We start from the raw sequence: 22,382 nt of genomic DNA on the forward strand, positions 1-22,382 counted from the left end.
ATTCCTTAACTCCGTCTGGTCCCGTCGAACAAACTCAGACAGTAGACCTTTTGTTCATTGTCATCGAGTTAACAACCATAGTTTTACTCCTACAGTGGTAATACTATATCCAAATGAAACAGCTACAACAAAATGAATGAGTCAAATGTCCTATTGGTCATTAGCGAGCCGTCCGTCATTGCGACGAGCTGCGGACTAAATTTGAGCACTCGGCTGTGGTAAGGCCCTGCTCGATGCCATCTTGTGGATTGCTGACAAACCTTCTGTTGGGACCACGTCATAGGCGCAGAGCTGCTTGCAGCAGCAAACTCAGCACCGGTCGGAGGTGGAGCAGGCAATGGACACCGTGGACCAGCATCTCAGACAGGCGCTGCAATGCCTGGCATTACCATTTCCCGATCCCAACAAGGTTAGTCGTGTTTTTAGTTGTCATTTGTCTGAATGTGGGAACCCTGCTTGATTGATGACCTACTATGGACTGGAAAAGTGACGCCATCTGACCTTCTCAGGCTGCCGATATATTGAGGGAGTGTCAGCTCGAGATGGCTCCTCTGCAAGGCAGGCAGAAGACGGAACTGATGGAATTGTTTGAGGAACAAAGACCGTTTTGTGACCAACAAACGGCACAAAGAGGAGGCGACCATCAGTAACCTAAAATCCAAACTGGCGCACACGGACGGAGGAGGAGGTATGTCGTCGAGCATTAGAATTCGAATCCACTGGCTTAGACCTTCATTTCAAATTCAACAAGTTGCCAAACCACTTCCGCCGGATCCAATTCATTTCATATCCAGTGCTAGCTACCTCTGTACTTTTTGTATACGACGACAATGCCCTTGTGGCAAATGAGATGAGAAATGATGAGCGCAAAAATACCGTATTTTCTCGAATATAACACGCAGATTTTTGCTATATAATTAATTCCAATAGAAGGGGTGCGTGTTATAATCAATAACTAAAATAAATTACAAATTTTCGATCGAAAAAAGCATTGTCAAACTCACTTTGACGCACGGACATTGTGCAATTTCCAACTTTGAATTCAAAATACACGCATATTAAAGATCGTCAAGCCTCACAAACATCACAATCCTGCATTAATAAGCTGGAAAGTAGAATACTACATTGTAGTGTAGTACGTACTTGTATTTAGAAATATGTCCAGCGGGGGGCAGTACATTCCCTTGTTACATGTGATAGTCTTTTCCATTGTGCATATCTTCAAATCATTTATTTATTCAATTTGTATGTTCCTTTTCTTGTTTGAGAATGACAATAGATATTTGAATTAAAACATGGTATTGTCAATTGAAATGTAGTCAATGTTCAAGGAAGTCTAAAAGGTATTGCAACATAACATGTCTACATGATATGTTTGTCCACTCTGTGTATCATCTATTGCCCTAAAATTCAAACGCATAACTCCACCAACTGCACGACACTCGACACGCTCGTACCTGAAGATTTCTCTATCCGGTTTTGAACAAAACAATCGTGAAACGAAGAAAAAAAGGTACGATTTCTGATTTTCGTCAGCGGGAAATTTTAGGTGCGCACTATATTCGATTACTGCGTTTTTCCAGATGTTTTTGGCCCAAATTTACCTGCGTGTTATTTTCGAGTGCGCGTTTAATTCGAGAAAATACGGTAACCTCTTAACAATGTACGACATTTATAAAACATGACCCTATTTTCCAGGCTCATACTCCAGTGCGACTTATGTTTTTCTCTCTGACCACCAAAAGCCTGTGTTTTTTTTTAGGCTGTATTCTGGTTCTCTGAAAAACTGTTAAGTTGACACCGATGCCTAATTAACCTCTTGTTTGGATTTGGGTTAGTTCTTGGTTTCTAATCCAATCAAATAATGCCCTCCCAAAAATGCGACTTAATACACCATTGCGATTTATACATTTTTATTTTGTCTTCAGTGTGTTTTCTTTGGCCGGTCGGTGCGACTTATATTCAGGTGCCCTGGAAAAATACGGAAATGTTAGTTTAAGTGAATGCACTACTGTTGATTTATTGCAACCTATGTGCACGAAAATGACAGTGAGAGACATCAAAGTGGTTATGCGCAATCATTTGATGTGATGTTTGGCAGTACGACATAGCTATTGTTAGACTTCAAATTGCAATTTGAGGAATATTGGTAGCGGTCACGTTGCACTTTGGTTTGTGTGCAGGAGGAATGCGAGGAGCGGCCCCGTTTGTCCCTCCTGACATGCCGTCAGAGAGAGCAGCTGCTGCGGTCAATCAGCTGATTGCTTCCTGTTTTGCCTGTTGATTTGTACATCCCAGTTGGTTTATTAAAGATGTTGTTTGAAGCTAACTGCCTCGATTCCCCTCCTGCTTCCCGCACCTGGGTCCTAACCCATTCCCGATCGTAACAGCAGGAATGCCAGCGCGGCGAGCGGGAGGAAACGTCACTGAAGTGCAAGATTGCCTCTCTGAACACGCACCAAATGGAGCAGCAAACAAATCGAGCCAGGGAGGCCCAGAGGTGAAGAATATGACATATTTTACTCCTTCATTTTATTGTAGCTGTTTCATTTTGATATAGTACCACTGTAGGATTAAAACTATTGTTCTCAACTCAATTACAATTTCTACTTCAAGGTGTGGTCCAGGTGTCAAGTGGTCCGGGTGAAACTATGTCTTAAAAACGACATAGTATAGTAAGGCTTTTTTTCTTAAAAAACTACATAGTATAGTAAGGCTTTTTTTTCGTGAAAAACTACATAGTATAGTAAGGCTTTTTTCTTAAAAAACGACATAGTATAGTAAGCCTTTTTTAATTAAAAAACTACATAGTATAGTAAGGCTTTAAAAAAAACGACAATATAGTAAGGCTTTTTTCTTTAAAAAACGACATAGTATAGTAAGGCTTTTTTATTAAAAAACGACATAGTATAGTAAGGCTTTTTTATAAAAAAATGGAATAGTATAGTAAGGCTTTTTTTCTTAAAAAACGACAGTATAGTAAGGCTTTTTTCTTAACAAACGACATAGTATAGTAAGGCTTTTTTTTTATTAAAAAACGACATAGTATAGTAAGGCTTTTTTCTTAAAAAACGACATAGTATAGTAAGGCCTTTTTTCTTAAAAAACGACATAGTATAGTAAGGCTTTTTTTCTTAAAAAACTACATAGTATAGTAAGGCTTTTTTCGTGAAAAACTACATAGTATAGTAAGGCTTTTTTCTTAACAAACGACATAGTATAGTAAGCCTTTTTTAATTAAAAAACTACATAGTATAGTAAGGCTTTAAAAAAAACGACAATATAGTAAGGCTTTTTTCTTTAAAAAACGACATAGTATAGTAAGGCTTTTTTATTAAAAAACGACATAGTATAGTAAGGCTTTTTTATAAAAAAATGGAATAGTATAGTAAGGCTTTTTTTCTTAAAAAACGACAGTATAGTAAGGCTTTTTTCTTAACAAACGACATAGTATAGTAAGGCTTTTTTTTATTAAAAAACGACATAGTATAGTAAGGCTTTTTTCTTAAAAAACGACATAGTATAGTAAGGCCTTTTTTCTTAAAAAACGACATAGTATAGTAAGGCTTTTTTTCTTAAAAAACTACATAGTATAGTAAGGCTTTTTTCGTGAAAAACTACATAGTATAGTAAGGCTTTTTTCTTAAAAAACGACATAGTATAGTAAGGCTTTTTTAATTAAAAAACTACATAGTATAGTAAGGCTTTAAAAAAAACGACAATATAGTAAGGCTTTTTTCTTTAAAAAACGACATAGTATAGTAAGGCTTTTTTATTAAAAAACGACATAGTATAGTAAGGCTTTTTTATAAAAAAATGGAATAGTATAGTAAGGCTTTTTTTCTTAAAAAACGACAGTATAGTAAGGCTTTTTTCTTAACAAACGACATAGTATAGTAAGGCTTTTTTTTATTAAAAAACGACATAGTATAGTAAGGCTTTTTTCTTAAAAAACGACATAGTATAGTAAGGCCTTTTTTCTTAAAAAACGACATAGTATAGTAAGCCTTTTTTAAAGAAAAAAAGAATGACATAGTATAGTAAGGCTTTTTTTCTTAAAAAACGACATAGTATAGTAAGGCTTTTTTTCGTGAAAAACTACATAGTATAGTAAGGCTTTTTAAATTAAAAAACGACATAGTATAATAAGGCTTTTTTTAATTAAAAAAACGACATAGTATACTAAGGCTTTTTTTCTTTAATAAAAATGACATAGTATAATAAGGCTTTTTTTAATAAAAAAAAACGACATAGTATAGTAAGGCTTTTTTATAAAAAAAAAACGGCATAGTATAGTAAGGCTTTTTTTTAAAAAAACGACATAGTATAGTAAGGCTTTTTTCTTTAAAAAACGGCATAGTATAGTAAGGCTTTTTAAATTAAAAAACGACATAGTATAGTAAGGCTTTTTTTCTTTAAAAAAACGACATAGTATAGTAAGGCTTTTTAAATTAAAAAATGACATAGTATAGTAAAGCTTTTTTCTTTAAAAAAAACTACATAGTATAGCAAGGCTTTTTTTCTTAAAAAACGACATAGTATAGTAAGGCTTTTTCATTAAAAAACGACATAGTATAGTAAGGCTTTTTTCTTAAAAAAAACGACATAGTATAGTAAGGCTTTTTTATTAAAAAACGACATAGTAGTAAGGCTTTTTTATAAAAAAAATGGAATAGTATAGTAAGGCTTTTTTTCTTAAAAAACGACAGTATAGTAAGGCTTTTTTCTTATCAAACGACATAGTATAGTAAGGCTTTTTTTTATTAAAAAACGACATAGTATAGTAAGGCTTTTTTCTTAAAAAACGACATAGTATAGTAAGGCCTTTTTTCTTAAAAAACGACAGTATAGTAAGGCCTTTTTTCTTAAAAAATGACATAGTATAGTAAGCCTTTTTTAAAGAAAAAAAGAATGACATAGTATAGTAAGGCTTTTTTTCTTAAAAAACGACATAGTATAGTAAGGCTTTTTTTCGTGAAAAACTACATAGTATAGTAAGGCTTTTTAAATTAAAAAACGACATAGTATAATAAGGCTTTTTTTAATTAAAAAAACGACATAGTATACTAAGGCTTTTTTTCTTTAAAAAAAACGACATAGTATAATAAGGCTTTTTTTAATAAAAAAAACGACATAGTATAGTAAGGCTTTTTTATAAAAAAAAACGGCATAGTATAGTAAGGCTTTTTTTAAAAAAACGACATAGTATAGTAAGGCTTTTTTCTTTAAAAAACGGCATAGTATAGTAAGGCTTTTTAAATTAAAAAACGACATAGTATAGTAAGGCTTTTTTTCTTTAAAAAAACGGCATAGTATAGTAAGGCTTTTTAAATTAAAAAACGACATAGTATAGTAAGGCGTTTTTTTTTTAAACGACATAGTATAGTAAGGCTTTTTTAATTAAAAAACGACATAGTATAGTTAAGCTTTTTTAATTAAAAAATGACATAGTATAGTAAGGCTTTTTTCTTAAAAAACGACATAGTATAGTAAGGCTTTTTCATTAAAAAACGACATAGTATAGCAAGGCTTTTTTTCTTAAAAAACGACATAGTATAGTAAGGCTTTTTTTCTTAAGAAACGACAAAGTATAGTAAGGCTTTGTTCTTAAAAAAAACGACATAGTATGGTAAGGCTTTCTTTAAAAAACGACATAGTATAGTAAGGCTTTTTTCTTAAAAAACAACATAGTATAGTAAGGCTTTTTTCTTAAAAAACAACATAGTATAGTAAGGCTTTTTAAATTAAAAAACGACAGTATAGTAAGGCTTTTTTTCAAAAAACGACATAGTATAGCAAGGCTTTTTTTCTTAAAAAATGACATAGTATAGTAAGGCTTTTTTATTAAAAAAAACGGCATAGTATAGTAAGGCTTTTTTTCTTAAAAAACGACAGTATAGTTAGGCTTTTTTCTTAAAAAAACGACATAGTATAGTAAGGCTTTTTCATTAAAAAACGACATAGTATAGTAAGGCTTTTTTCTTTAAAAAAACAACATAGTATAGTAAGGCTTTTTTCTTTAAAAAAAACGACATAGTATAGTAAGGCTTTTTAAATTAAAAAAACGACATAGTATAGTAAGGCTTTTTTATTTAAAAAACGGCGTAGTATAGTAAGGCTTTTTTTATTTAAAAAATGGCATAGTATAGTAAGGCTTTTTTTAATAAAAAAAACGACATAGCATAGTAAGGCTTTTTTATAAAAAAAAACGGCATAGTATAGTAAGGCTTTGTTTAAAAAAAGACATAGTATAGTAAGGCTTTTTTCTTAAAAAAAACGACATAGTATAGTAAGGCTTTTTAAATTAAAAAATGACATAGTATAGTAAGGCTTTTTTCGTAAAAAACGACGTAGTATAGTAAGGCTTTTTAAAAAAAAAAACGACATAGTATAGTAAGGCTTTTTAAATTAAAAAACGACATAGTATAGCAAGGCTTTTTAAATTAAAAAACGACATAGTATCGTAAGGCTTTTTTAATTAAAAAATGACAGTATAGTAAGGCTTTTTTTCTTAAAAAATGACATAGTATAGTAAGGCTTTTTTCTTTAAAAAATGACATAGTATAGTAAGGCTTTTTTCAAAAAAACGACATAGTATAGTAAGGCTTTTTTAATTAAAAAACGACATAGTATAGTAAGGCTTTTTTATTAAAAAACGGCATAGTATACTAAGGCTTTTTTCTTTAAAAAACGACATAGTATAGTAAGGCTTTTTTTAAAAAAACGACATAGTATCGTAAGGCTTTTTTTATTAAAAAACGACATAGTATAGTAAGGCTTTTTTCTTTAAAAAAAACGACATAGTATAGTAAGGCTTTTTTTCATAAAAAACGACATAGTATAGTAAGGCTTTTCTCATGAAAAACGACATAGTATAGTAAGGCTTTTTTGTAAAAACGACCATGTATAGTAAGGCTTTTTTCTTTAAAAAACGGCATAGTATAGTGTTGGAATAATGATTCAAACCTTTTAAATCATTATTAGTAATATTTAATTAAAAAAGGAAAAACATCTTTCAACAAACTCTGCCTACAACTTGCAAGGAAAATGCCATGTGACGCCGTCTTAGTCCCCAGTGCATTCTGACGAGCGGAATACTCTTCGTTCCATTTAGCGGCACATAACCAAAACATTCAAAGGTAATCTGATTTAAACAATTGCATACGCAAAAACAACTGTCTCTGCATGAAGGTTATAAAAACACGGTTGAGGTGTATCCAGTACTCAGTCCTCGGAGCAAGAACTCAGTGTATTGTTTTATGTCTCTGTGTACTTGTATCTCTCGCTGATCCCAGCTGTCCTGGAGAGCGACCTTGGCGTAAGCGTTTGTCTTCGTTGAAAGCGATCAACACATATATATAGTTACACATTTAGGATGAGCAAATATATTGATTAATATAGTAAGCATGTATATTATAAGGCTTTATATTCATTGCAAACACATTTATAATAATGATTATTCCATCATATAGTAAGGGTTTTTAAATTAAAAAACGACATAGTATAGTAAGGCTTTTTTTCTTAAAAAAAACCGACATAGTATAGTAAGGCTTTTTTTCATAAAAAACGACATAGTATAGTAAGGCTTTTCTAATGAAAAACGACATAGTATAGTAAGGCTTTTTTGTAAAAACGACCATGTATAGTAAGGCTTTTTTTCTTAAAAAACGACATAGTATAGTATGGCTTTTTTTCTTAAAAAAACGAAATAGTATAGTATGGCTTTTTTTCTTAAAAAAACAACAGTATAGTAAGGCTTTTTTATTAAAAAACGTCATAGTGTACTAAGGCTTTTTTTCGTGAAAATTGACATTGTATAGTAAGGCTTTTTTATTAAAAAACGACATAGTATAGTAAGGCTTTTTTAATTAAAAAAGGACATAGTATAGTAAGGCTTTTTTTCTTAAAAAACGACATAGTATAGTAAGGCTTTTTTCTTTAAAAAAACGACATAGTATAGTAAGGCTTTTTTAATTAAAAAACGACATAGTATAGTAAGGCTTTTTAAATAAAAAAACGACATAGTATAGTAAGGCTTTTTTAATTAAAAAAGGACATAGTATAGTAAGGCTTTTTTTCTTAAAAAACAACATAGTATAGTAAGGCTTTTTTATTAAAAAACGACATAGTATAGTAAGGCTTTTTTCTTTAAAAAACGGCATAGTATAGTAAGGCTTTTTTCTTTAAAAAAACGACATAGTATAGTAAGGCTTTTTTAATTAAAAAACGACATAGTATAGTTAAGCTTTTTTAATTAAAAAATGACATAGTATAGTAAGGCTTTTTTCTTAAAAAACGACATAGTATAGTCAGGCTTTTTTCTTTAAAAAACGACATAGTATAGTGAGGCTTTTTAAATTAAAAAATGACATAGTATAGTAAGGCTTTTTTAATTAAAAAACGACATAGTATAGTAAGGCTTTTTTTAAATTAAAAAACGACATAGTATAGTAAGGCTTTTTTCTTTAAAATAAACGACATAGTATAGTAAGGCTTTTTAAATTAAAAAACGACATAGAATAGTGAGGCTTTTTAAATTAAAAAATGACATAGTATAGTAAGGCTTTTTTAATTAAAAAAACGACATAGTATAGTAAGGCTTTTTTTAAAAAACCGACATAGTATAGTAAGGCTTTTTTAATTAAAAAACGACATAGTTTAGTAAGGCTTTTTTAATTAAAAAATGACATAGTATAGTAAGGCTTTTTTCTTTAAAAAACGACATAGTATAGTAAGGCTTTTTTCTTTAAAAAAACGACATAGTATAGTAAGGCTTTTTTCGTAAAAAAACGACATAGTATAGTAAGATTTTTTTCTTTAAAAAAACGACATAGTATAGTAAGGCTTTTTTCTTAAAAAACGACATAGTATAGTCAGGCTTTTTTCTTTAAAAAACGACATAGTATAGTAAGGCTTTTTTCTTAAAAAACAACATAGTATAGTCAGGCTTTTTAAATTAAAAAACGACAGTATAGTAAGGCTTTTTTTCAAAAAACGACATAGTATAGCAAGGCTTTTTTTCTTAAAAAATGACATAGTATAGTAAGGCTTTTTTATTTAAAAAACGGCATAGTATAGTAAGGCTTTTTTCTTAAAAAACGACATAGTATAGTAAGGCTTTTTTTATTAAAAAACGACATAGTATAGTAAGGCTTTTTATTAAAGAACGACATAGTATAGTAAGGCTTTTTTCTTAAAAAAAACGACATACTATAGTATGGCTTTTTTTCTTAAAAAACGACATAGTATAGCAAGGCTTTTTTTCTTAAAAAACGACATAGTATAGTAAGGCTTTTTTCTTTAAAAAAACGACATAGTATAGTATGGCTTTTTTTCTTAAATGACAAAGTGGTATGGCTTTTTTTCTTAAAAAACGACATAGTATAGTAAGGCTTTTTTCTTAAAAAAACGACATAGTATAGTAAGGCTTTTTTCGTGAAAAAACGACATAGTATAGTAAGGCTTTTTTCTTTAAAAAAAACGACATAATACAGTAAGGCTTTTTTCTTTAAAATAAACGACATAGTATAGTAAGGCTTTTTACTTAAAAAAACCGACATAGTATAGTAAGGCTTTTTTAATTAAAAAACGACATAGTATAGTAAGGCTTTTTTAATTAAAAAATGACATTTATAGTAAGGCTTTTTTCTTAAAAAACGACATAGTATAGCAAGGCTTTTTTTCTTAAAAAACGACATAATATAGTAAGGCATTTTTATTAAAAAAAACGGCATAGTATAGTAAGGCTTTTTTTCTTAAAAAACGACAGTATAGTAAGGCTTTTTTCTTAAAAAAACGACATAGTATAGTAAGGCTTTTTCATTAAAAAACGACATAGTATAGTAAGGCTTTTTTCTTAAAAAAACGACATAGTATAGTAAGACTTTTTTCTTTAAAAAAACGACATAGTATAGTAAGGCTTTTTTCTTTAAAAAAACGACATAGTATAGTAAGGCTTTTTTCTTTAAAAAAACCGACATAGTATAGTAAGGCTTTTTTCTTAAAAAAAACGACATAGTATAGTAAGGCTTTTTTCTTAAAAAAAAACGACATAGTATAGTAAGGCTTTTTTCGTGAAAAAACGACATAGTATAGTAAGGGTTTTTTAATTAAAAAACGACATAGTATAGTAAGGCTTTTTTAATTAAAAACTACATAGTATAGTAAGGCTTTTTAAATTAAAAAACGACATAGTATAGTGAGGCTTTTTAAATTAAAAAATGACATAGTATAGTAAGGCTTTTTTTAATTAAAAAAACGACATAGTATAGTAAGGCGTTTTTTTTTAAACGACATAGTATAGTAAGGCTTTTTTAATTAAAAAACGACATAAGGCTTTTTTCTTAAAAAACGACATAGTATAGTCAGGCTTTTTTCTTTAAAAAACGACATAGTATAGTAAGGCTTTTTTCTTAAAAAAACGACATAGTATAGTAAGGCTTTTTTCTAAAAAAAACGACATAGTATAGTAAGGCTTTTTCATTAAAAAACGACATAGTATAGTAAGGCTTTTTTCTTAAAAAAACGACATAGTATAGTAAGGCTTTTTCATTAAAAAACGACATAGTATAGTAAGGCTTTTTATTAAAGAACGACATAGTATAGTAAGGCTTTTTTCTTTAAAAAACGGCATAGTATAGTAAGGCTTTTTTCTTTAAAAAAACGACATAGTATAGTAAGGCTTTTTAAATTAAAAAACGACATAGTATAGTAAGGCTTTTTAAATTAAAAACGACATAGTATAGTAAGGCTTTTTTAATTAAAAAAACGACATAGTATAGTAAGGCTTTTTAAAAAAAAACGACATAGTATAGTAAGGCTTTTTTAATTAAAAAATGACATAGTATAGTAAGGCTTTTTTCTTTAAAAAACGACATAGTATAGTAAGGCTTTTTTCTTTAAAAAAACGACATAGTATAGTAAGGCTTTTTTCGTAAAAAAACGACATAGTATAGTAAGATTTTTTTCTTTAAAAAAACGACATAGTATAGTAAGGCTTTTTAAATAAAAAAAACGACATAGTATAGTAAGGCTTTTTTCTTTAAAAAAACGACATAGTATAGTAAGGCTTTTTTCTTAAAAAACAACATAGTTTAGTCAGGCTTTTTTCTTTAAAAAACGACATAGTATAGCAAGGCTTTTTTCTTAAAAAACAACATATTATAGTAAGGCTTTTTAAATTAAAAAAAGACAGTATAGTAAGGCTTTTTTTCAAAAAACGACATAGTATAGCAAGGCTTTTTTTCTTAAAAAATGACATAGTATAGTAAGGCTTTTTTATTAAAAAAACGGCATAGTATAGTAAGGCTTTTTTTCTTAAAAAACGACAGTATAGTTAGGCTTTTTTCTTTAAAAAACGACATAGTATAGCAAGGCTTTTTCATTAAAAAACGACATAGTATAGTAAGGCTTTTTTCTTTAAAAAAAACGACATAGTATAGTAAGGCTTTTTTATTTAAAAAACGGCATAGTATAGTAAGGCTTTTTTCTTAAAAAAAACGACATAGTATAGTAAGGCTTTTTTCTTAAAAAATGACATAGTATAGTAAGGCTTTTTTATTAAAAAAACGGCATAGTATAGTAAGGCTTTTTTTCTTAAAAAACGACAGTATAGTTAGGCTTTTTTCTTTAAAAAACGACATAGTATAGCAAGGCTTTTTCATTAAAAAACGTTATAGTATAGTAAGGCTTTTTTCTTTAAAAAAAACGACATAGTATAGTAAGGCTTTTTTATTTAAAAAACGGCATAGTATAGTAAGGCTTTTTTTCTTAAAAAAAACGACATAGTATAGTAAGGCTTTTTTCTTAAAAAAAAACGACATAGTATAGTAAGGCTTTTTTCGTGAAAAAACGACATAGTATAGTAAGGGTTTTTTAATTAAAAAACGACATAGTATAGTAAGGCGTTTTTTTTTTTAAACGACATAGTATAGTAAGGCTTTTTTAATTAAAAAACGACATAGTATAGTTAAGCTTTTTTAATTAAAAAATGACATAGTATAGTAAGGCTTTTTTCTTAAAAAACGACATAGTATAGTCAGGCTTTTTGAATTAAAAAATGACATAGTATAGTAAGGCTTTTAAATTAAAAAATGACATAGTATAGTAAGGCTTTTTTTCTTAAAAAATGACATAGTATAGTAAGGCTTTTTTCTTAAAAAAACGACATAGTATAGTAAGGCTTTTTCATTAAAAAACGACATAGTATAGTAAGGCTTTTTTCGTGAAAAAACGACATAGTATAGTAAGGCTTTTTTCTTTAAAAAAACGACATAGTATAGTAAGGCTTTTTTCTTTAAAAAAACGACATAGTATAGTAAGGCTTTTTTCTTAAAAAACAACATAGTATAGTCAGGCTTTTTTCTTTAAAAAACGACATAGTATAGTAAGGCTTTTTTCTTAAAAAACAACATAGTATAGTAAGGCTTTTTAAATTAAAAAACGACAGTATAGTAAGGCTTTTTTTCAAAAAACGACATAGTATAGCAAGGCTTTTTTTCTTAAAAAATGACATAGTATAGTAAGGCTTTTTTATTAAAAAAAACGGCATAGTATAGTAAGGCTTTTTTTCTTAAAAAACGACAGTATAGTTAGGCTTTTTTCTTTAAAAAACGACATAGTATAGTAAGGCTTTTTCATTAAAAAACGACATAGTATAGTAAGTCTTTTTTCTTTAAAAAAAACGACATAGTATAGTAAGGCTTTTTTATTTAAAAAACGGCATAGTATAGTAAGGCTTTTTTCTTAAAAAAAACGACATAGTATAGTAAGGCTTTTTTCGTGAAAAAACGACATAGTATAGTAAGGGTTTTTTAATTAAAAAACGACATAGTATAGTAAGGCTTTTTTAATTAAAAACTACATGGTATAGTAAGGCTTTTTAAATTAAAAAACGACATAGTATAGTGAGGCTTTTTAAATTAAAAAACGACATAGTATAGTAAGGCTTTTTTTAATTAAAAAAACGACATAGTATAGTAAGGCGTTTTTTTTTTTAAACGACATAGTATAGTAAGGCTTTTTTAATTAAAAAACGACATAGTATAGTAAAGCTTTTTTAATTAAAAAATGACATAGTATAGTAAGGCTTTTTTCTTTAAAAAACGACATAGTATAGTAAGGCTTTTTTCTTAAAAAACAACATAGTATAGTAAGGCTTTTTGAATTAAAAAACGACATAGTATAGTAAGGCTTTTAAATTAAAAAATGACATAGTATAGTAAGGCTTTTTTTCTTAAAAAACGACATAGTATAGTAAGGCTTTTTTCTTAAAAAAACGACATAGTATAGTAAGGCTTTTTATTAAAGAACGACATAGTATAGTAAGGCTTTTTTCTTAAAAAAAACGACATACTATAGTATGGCTTTTTTTCTTAAAAAACGACATAGTATAGCAAGGCTTTTTTTCTTAAAAAACGACATAGTATAGTAAGGCTTTTTTCCTTAAAAAACGACATAGTATAGTAAGGCTATTTTCTTTAAAAAAACGACATAGTATAGTAAGGCTTTTCTATTAAAAAACGACATAGTATAGTAAGGCTTATAGTAAGGCTTTTTTCTTAAAAAACGACATAGTATAGTAAGGTTCAACCAACTGTTTGTATCTGCCAAACATGCTACCAAATTCGCCCCACATTGAGGTGTCGATTCCAGAATGTTCTTTCATCTTGCTGTTGAGGGATCGAAGGCCCTCCAGGGCCTTGGTTAAACTCCCGTCAGCTGCTGTGTTGTTCGGGATGAACGTGCAGCATTGGTCGCCAAAGATGGAGCACACGCCACCTTTCTCTGCCAGGAGCATGTCAACAGCAATTCTGTTCTGGAAGGCCATCAAGGAGGTCGCCGACAACTGTTCATGGATGGCTGCAAAACCCTTCCTCCGTCCTGTTCTGGAGTCGTGCAATTTGGTCAGCGAGCTTATACTCATCTGGTACGCCGTGGGGAACCCCGATGCTGTTGATGTAGGTTGGGTCCCCATCGCCCCATCCAAGAGCGGACCGCTTGGCTCTTCCTCTCCAGTGATGAGGCAGGACGTTTCCTGCACTTGTTTTCCAACTCGAATCTCTGTGGGCGGGGCGTTCAGACACGCCCAGGTTGTCACTGACAACCCAGTCACTGTGATGTGGGTAGCAACAGCTCTCACTGTGGCTTCTGTATAGAGGTGCAAAGTCTATGGGAGGTCAGGGTTAAGTGAGGGGTGCTCGTGGCTGGTGAGTAGACATCAGATGAGTTTCTTCACGGACAAGGGTTTTGACACCGTCCGACTTACAGTCTACTCAGAGTCACCTGTATCTCGAACTACCTTGACCTGAGGTTGATGAATAGACTTTGACTTTTCAGCGATCTTTGCTGCTGTGGAGGTTGGTGAGTTAGGCCACGAATGGGTCTTCCCATCGTGGAGAGAACCAGGACTTCACTTTTATGACTCGGATCAGGATCCAGTCACCTGGCTACACCACCTCCTGCAAGATAGACAAAAGGATCACGGCAGCTTACATGTTCTTTGGATAAGATTCTCTTCTTCCTTAGTCTCTCGTCATGGGTCATCTTCCCATAAAGGAAGTTGGAATGGTCTTCCAATAACTATCTCAAAAAGGTGTTCATCTCAAGCTAGTTCTACCAGTTGTTTTGTTTTGTGGTTAAAGATTCACACAGAAGGGAATCTTAATTAGTCATGCAAGAACACACACAGGTGAAAAACCATTTTCGTGTTCAGTTTGCGGTAAAGCCTTTTCCCTAAAGGACAACTTAGAAGGCCACACAAGAACCCACACTGGTGAAAAACCATTTTCGTGTTCAGTTTGTGGTCAAACATTCACACGGAAGGGACACACTGGTCCCACACTGGTGAAAAGCCATTTTCCTGTTCAGTTTGTGGTAAAACATTTACAGAAAAGAGAAATTTAAAAAAACACACACAAGAACCCACACTGGTGAAAAACCATTTTCGTGTTCAGTTTGTGGTCAAACATTCACACGGAAGGGAGACTTAATTTGTCATGCAAGAACACACACCGGTGAAAAGCCATTTTCCTGTTCAGTTTGTGGTAAAACATTTACAGAAAAGAGAAATTTAAAAAAACACACAAGAACCCACACTGGTGAAAAACCATTTTCGTGTTCAGTTTGTGGTCAAACATTCACACGGAAGGGAGACTTAATTTGTCATGCAAGAACACACACAGGTGAAAAACCATTTTCGTGTTCAGTTTGCGGTAAAGCCTTTTCCCTAAAGGACAACTTAGAAGGCCACACAAGAACCCACACTGGTGAAAAACCATTTTCGTGTTCAGTTTGTGGTCAAACATTCACACGGAAGGGACACTTAATTAGTCATGCAAGGAATGCCCTCTACGACCCCAAGGAAAAGGCGTCCAACGAAAAAGCGTTGGCGGCGGCCAATAAAACCTCCGAAGTGACGCCAGCCAAACGGCAGAAAAGAAGATGAGGCTTTAACTGACTTTGTAAGTTTTGTAGAGTGCTCCAAGTCCAGAACACACTGGTAAAACAATGATACCATATTTTCTCGCATACAAGCCGTATTTGTGACTCAAAAAAGATGACTGAATCAAGGGTAAGGCTTATATGTGCACAAAACTTGCTATACTCTTTTACTCCAGTAGATATCGGCAAAGTAACATTTACTATTTGTTGGTTATTTTCTGTTTCACACTGGTGAAAAGCCATTTTCCTGTTCAGTTTGTGGTAAAACATTTACAGAAAAGAGAAATTTAAAAAAACACACAAGAACCCACACTGGTGAAAAACCATTTTCGTGTCCAGTTTGCAGTAAAGCCTTTTCTCAAAAGCACCACTTAGAATACCACACAAGAATCCACACTGGCAAAAAACAATTTTCCTGCTCAGTTTGTGGTCAAGCCTACTCTCTAAAGCAACATTTAAAAAGACACTTAATCACCCACACTGGCAAAAAAAACATTTCCTGCTCAGTTTGTGGTCGAAGAAAAAAAATAATCACAAACTAAAAGATCTATGTGTAAAAAGATGGCGTGAAAACACACGGACACGCAAAAGTTCCAAACGGGAGGTTAAAAATGCCATTTTTTGGGGGGTGTAGATTTGTCGTTCGGTGCCGTCCAATCAGGTTGTGGTTAGAAGTGACTTTTTTATCGCGACGTCTACGGTCGTTCGTCGACTGCCGACCTTTCGGGTTTGAACGGGTTAGACGGACGGCAAGGGCAGTCGGAGTGGTACGTGGAATTTGTTGGGTGGGGGGAAAAAAAACGGGATGATACATTCTAGATAAGTTTGGGGGGAAAGGAGCATAAATTTGACAGAACGAATCGACTCTGTTCTCCGAATTTGGTGGAAAATCCGTGGGAATTTCCCCTCTTGTTTTTGTAGTGTACAATACGTGGAAAGCGCTGCGACCGATCGTCACGTCGGCCTTGGAGTGGCTAGAAAAACTTTGGGCTTAAAACAATCATTGATATACGAGACAAAAGCGAGAAAAAAAATAAAATAATAATCATCATCATCATCATCAACACTCAGGGGCGCCGTGACGTGACGGAAGCCCTCGAGGAAGAAAAATCAATGACCAATCTTTGTCGTCGGCTAACGACAAAGCAAAATTAAAAAAAAATGGCGGCTGAGAAAAGCCAAGAGGTGTCTGTCTGTCTGTGTGGACGCCGTGGACAAGACAGGATGGGATGGCGGCTTCACATGACCGCGCACTCTCTGGACGCCATTCTGGCCTGCAAAAGCGTACGAGTGACCATTATTATCATCTAGAGATGGCTTTATCCTTATATATTAAAAAAAAAAAACAGATGCAATAACAAAAATAAAAACCTTTTGATGTACAGACGCTCCCCTACTTACGAACATTCGACTTACGAACGACGGTACATACGAACATGTCTGCAAATTGCATTTATGTGGAAAAATGTTCATCACTTGGATTTTGTATTGCACCCCTTTTACCGCGTAGTGCTTCTTTCCGCCACTAATGCCGACGATGCCTGGCGCTGTGAGCGAGCGCTCAGCTCAGCCAGCATCCACCTTCCTCTGCCCAGTTCGTTGCAGTGCGGAAGTGCGTGAACGTATCTCCAGTGTGCAAAGAACCTTTTTCATTTGTATCATGAAATATCTCGTGCATCCATTATTGAATATGGTTGGTGAAAAGCGAAAGGCTTCTATTGAGGGAGGTGCAAGCAAGAGGCAAGCCTCTTTGGTTTCATTTGAAACCAAAGTGGCAATAATAAAGAAGCTTGATGCGCGTTGCACGGGAATACAACTTGAATGGTTCGACCGTCAGTACCATTTCTAAACATAAAGATGGAGCAGCAGGACCCAAATATTGAACGTTGCACAAAGTTTGCAAATCAATTGAATGATGCCATACAGTGCTACCGCATCATTTATGATGAAAAAGAGAAGAAAACTGCAATCGTCATTAGATAGCTTCTTTCAGCCAGTTTCTAGTAAATCACTCTCTCTCTCTAATGTATGTATGTATACAGTACTGTATGTGTTCTCTCCATGTTATTAAATCTTTTTTTCAGTACAAACCAATGCGTGTTACTTATACAAGCCTTAAACATTCAAATGCACTTATATCAACCTTCAATATACTTATATAGGCCTTAAACATACATTATAATACAAAATATAGCACTGAGCAACTTACGAACAAATTCAACTTATGAACAATCGCTCGGAACCTAACTCCTTCGTTCGTAAGTAGGGGAGCGTCTGTACTCCTTACATCACAGGTGTCAAAGTGGCGGCCCGGGGGCCAAATCTGGCCCACCGCATCATTTTGTGTGCCCCGAGAAAGTAAATGATGAGTGGCGACTCAGTTTTTAGGATTAAATTCAAATGACAAGTATAGATGTATATTATATTTCCTGATTTTCCCCTGAAGAATGGCAATGTTTTTTAATCCAATTTTTTTTCTTTTGTGTTTTTAGTTCAAAAAGCATTTTTCAATTCTAAAAATAAATATATAAAAATGTTACACAAAATACACATTGTTTTATATCTATAAAAAAAACGGAATACTTAGGGCTTATGATCCAGTTCTTTTAATCCAATATTAAAAATTCTAAATATTATATCTAAAAAGGCCCGAGTGAAATGGAGTTGACGTTAATGCGGCCCGCCAAGCAACTCGAGTTCGACACCCGTGCCTTACATCTTCGGAAATGTGTTTTTTTATGGGTCCGCCCGTCCGCCCGCCCGCCCGCCCGACCGCCCGCACGATTACATTTTTGGGGGAAAAATAGATTTTCCTACCTTTGCCGGTCGCCCTGGGCCACGTCGTGCAGGAGCACGTAGTACTTGAGCGTGTTGGGGATGAACCACTTGGGCGTGGCGTAGTCGCCGCTGTGCTGGATGCGGTGCTGCTCCTGCGACAGCTCCGCCAAGCGCTCCACCGGCGCCGCCTCGCCCGACGACGCCACCAGCAGGCCTGGACGGGTCAAGGAAAAGCGCCGAGGGAAACCGTTATTTAAGAAATAAACGCCTTACTATACTATGTCGTTTTTTTTAAACAGCCTAACTATATGATGTCGTTTTATTTAAGAAAAAAGCCTTACTATACTATGTCATTTTTTAAAGAAAATAAGCCTTACTATACATGGGAGTATTTTATGAAAAAAATAAGCCTTACTATACTATGTCGTTTTTTAAAGAAAAATGCCTTACTATACTATGTCGTTTTTTAACTAAAAAAAAAGCCTTACTATACTATGTTGTTTTTTAAGAAATAAAGCCTTACTATACTATGTCGTTTTTTAAGAAATAAAGCCTTACTATACTATGTTGTTTTTTAAGAAAAAAAGCCTTACTATACTATGTCGCTTTTTTAAAGAAAAAAGCCTTACTATACTATGTGGCTTTTTAATTAAAAAAGCTTTACTATACTATGTCGTTTTTTAAGAAAAAAGCCTTACTATACTATGTCGCTTTTTTAAAGAAAAAAGCCTTACTATACTATGTTGTTTTTTAAGAAAAAAAGCCTTACTATACTATGTCGCTTTTTTAAAGAAAAAAGCCTTACTATACTATGTCGCTTTTTAATTAAAAAAGCTTTACTATACTATGTCGTTTTTTAAGAAAAAAGCCTTACTATACTATGTCGGTTTTTCAAGAAAAAAGCCTCACTATACTATGTTGTTTTTTAATTTAAAAAAGCCTTACTAAACTATGTCGGTTTTTCAAGAAAATAGCCTTACTATACGATGTTGTTTTTTAAGAAAAATGCCTTACTATACTATGTCATTTTTTAATTTAAAAAAGCCTTACTATACTATGTCGTTTTTTAATTAAAAAAGCCTTACTATACTATGTTGTTTTTAAAGAAAAATGCCTTACTATACTATGTCGTTTTTTAAGAAATAAAGCCTTACTATACTATGTCGCTTTTTTAAAGAAAAAAGCCTTACTATACTATGTTGTTTTTTAAGAAAAAAAGCCTTACTATACTATGTCGCTTTTTTAAAGAAAAAAGCCTTACTATACTATGTCGCTTTTTAATTAAAAAAGCTTTACTATACTATGTCGTTTTTTAAGAAAAAAGCCTTACTAAACTATGTCGGTTTTTCAAGAAAATAGCCTTACTATACGATGTTGTTTTTTAAGAAAAATGCCTTACTATACTATGTCATTTTTTAATTTAAAAAAGCCTTACTATACTATGTCGCTTTTTTAAAGAAAAAAGCCTTACTATACTATGTTGTTTTTTAATTCTAAAAAAGCCTTACTATACTATGTTGTTTTTTAAGAAAAATGCCTTACTATACTATGTCGTTTTTTAATTTAAAAAAAAGCCTTACAATACTATGTCGTTTTTTAATTCTAAAAAAGCCTTACTATACTATGTTGTTTTTAAAGAAAAATGCCTTACTATACTATGTCGTTTTTTAAGAAATAAAGCCTTACTATACTATGTCGTTTTTTAATTAAAAAAGCCTTACTATACTATGTCGTTTTTTAATTTAAAAAGCCTTACTATACTATGTTGTTTTTTAAGAAAAATGCCTTACTATACTATGTTGTTTTTTAAGAAAAATGCCTTACTATACTATGTCGTTTTTTAATTTAAAAAAAAGCCTTACTATACTATGTCGTTTTTTAATTTAAAAAAAGCCTTACTATACTATGTCGTTTTTTAATTAAAAAAGCCTTACTATACTATGTCGTTTTTTAATTTAAAAAGCCTTACTATACTATGTCGTTTTTTAATTAAAAAAGCCTTACTATACTATGTCATTTTTTAAGAAATAAAGCCTTACTATACTATGTCGCTTTTTTAAAGAAAAAAGCCTTACTATACTATGTCGTTTTTTAATTTAAAAAAAGCCTTACTATACTATGTCGTTTTTTTAATTTTAAAAAAAGCCTTACTATACTATGTCGTTTTTTAATTAAAAAAGCCTTACTATACTATGTTGTTTTTTAAGAAAAATGCCTTACTATACTATGTCGTTTTTTTAAGAAATATAGCCTTACTATACTATGTCGCTTTTTTAAAGAAAAAAGCCTTACTATACTATGTCGTTTTTAATTAAATAAAGCCTTACTATACTATGTCGTTTTTTAAGAAATAAAGCCTTACTATACTATGTCGCTTTTTTAAAGAAAAAAGCATTACTATACTATGTCATTTTTTAATTTAAAAAAAGCCTTACTATACTATGTCGTTTTTTCAGTAAAAAAGCCTTACTATACTATGTTGTTTTTTAAGAAAAATGCCTTTCTACACCATGTCGTTTTTTAAGAAATAAAGCCTTACTATACTATGTCGCTTTTTTTTCTCCACACTTAAATGATTGAAAAAGAGGGGGTCGTCTTATATTCGGGCCAATACACACTTTAATGGAATGGACGTCTGGTGCTGTCAATGACAGCTAGCGAGTTCAAAATAAAATGAAAAGCTGTCTTCCTCTGGTTAATATTTAACCTCGCACCAACAGGTTATCACTAGTAATATACGGGTATGCAGTCATTTAGCATTAAACAGGGGGAAAGTACATTTTCTCCTTAAAAAACGTCCAACAGAAATTTGGAACAGAGTCGTTTAACAGTTGATAGCTCAAAAAACAAAGTCAGTGCCACAAAATAAAAACACACAGGCTAACGAGTTATTCGGAGTTCGGCTAGGTCCAATTTTACGAAGCTGATTTAAAACAATGGCGTTCTCGAAATGACAACTTTCTCGAGTGTTTCAATTTAAACGCGGGCCTATTAGCTGTCAAACGAGCGCCGCACCGAGCCCGACCGGCTGGAGCTAAGAGCTAACAGCAGCCACAAGCTTAGGCTCGCAAGCTAGTCGCGGTGCTAACGGGGTGGCTAATGAAGCTAGGCTACTAGCAATGCGGGCAAAAGTTCGCTCGTACCTTCGGAAGTGAGGCGGCAGAAAGGGCCGAGCAGCTCGGCGAAGTCCAGGCCGTTTTTCCGGGTGAGCTTCTCCGCCTCGTCGCTGCACAACACGGCCACCATCGGCACGAACGAGTCCTGGACGAACTCTTGGACGGACTGCGCGCACTGGGCCATGGCGGGGCTGTGTGTCAACGACTGGGTCCTGCTTCGGACTGACTGGGGAGTGACGGCGAAAGCTCCGGTGCTCGGTCGGCGGCCGTCCCGTCACACCGTGCAACGGTTGTTGCACTCGGGGCGGGGGGAACTCCGGCGGGCTCCCGCTGGTGCTTCAGGCCTACTCGGCTACTGACTGACAGCCGCGCCGCTCGCTCTTCCTGTTTATGGGAGATGGCGCGAGTCATGTGACTCGCACGAGGGGCTGTCACGGGATGCGCCTGAAGAAAAAACAACAGTAGAAATCACACATGATAAATAGAAAAGGCGCCGTAAGTCAAACGGGATGGACTGTTATCACATTTGCGGCCATTTTGAGACAGTGCCATTCGCTAAACTTCACATTAATACGGTTTATAGAGCTGTACTTTAAAATAGCTATGTAGTACTCGCTTTTCAAACGGCTTAAAAAAAAAAGGATTTCATTTTTTTTTTATGAATGTTACAGATACACCAAAGTAAATGATGACAACTCTGCCTAGAACTTTGCTACTTGTGTATGTGTGTGTGTGTATATGTCTCATCATTACAATTTTGCTATTTTCAAACTGCACAAGGATTTTTTTTTTCACAATCAAAAACAACTTTATTCATGAAACAAAAAAAACAATAAACAAATAAAATATAAATAAAATAAAAATAATAATAAAAAATAAATGAAACATGACACATATCACATTACTTCACACCTTCTTCACACAGTCGAGGACACTGTATGCGTTGCCGCGGCACACTGCTAGAGAGATGCGCTGTAACAGCCATTGACACTCGCATGGCTCATTTGAAACAGCCACGAGCCGGGAACCTACCTCTAACAGAAACTT

General features: G+C 33.0%; 1 long non-coding RNA gene across 1 annotated transcript; it reads left to right on the forward strand.

Annotated features, from left to right (window-relative positions):
- The first annotated feature begins 513 nt into the window (after nt 1-513).
- On the forward strand, nt 514-2,329 carry LOC144070355 (uncharacterized). Its single transcript, XR_013299222.1, has 2 exons — nt 514-688; nt 2,184-2,329. It is a non-coding gene; the product is annotated as an uncharacterized LOC144070355 (long non-coding RNA).
- Nucleotides 2,330-22,382: the final 20,053 nt, after the last annotated feature.

This window comes from Stigmatopora argus, unplaced genomic scaffold (assembly GCF_051989625.1).
Source record: "Stigmatopora argus isolate UIUO_Sarg unplaced genomic scaffold, RoL_Sarg_1.0 HiC_scaffold_40, whole genome shotgun sequence".
In the NCBI taxonomy this organism is placed as follows: domain Eukaryota; kingdom Metazoa; phylum Chordata; class Actinopteri; order Syngnathiformes; family Syngnathidae; genus Stigmatopora; species Stigmatopora argus.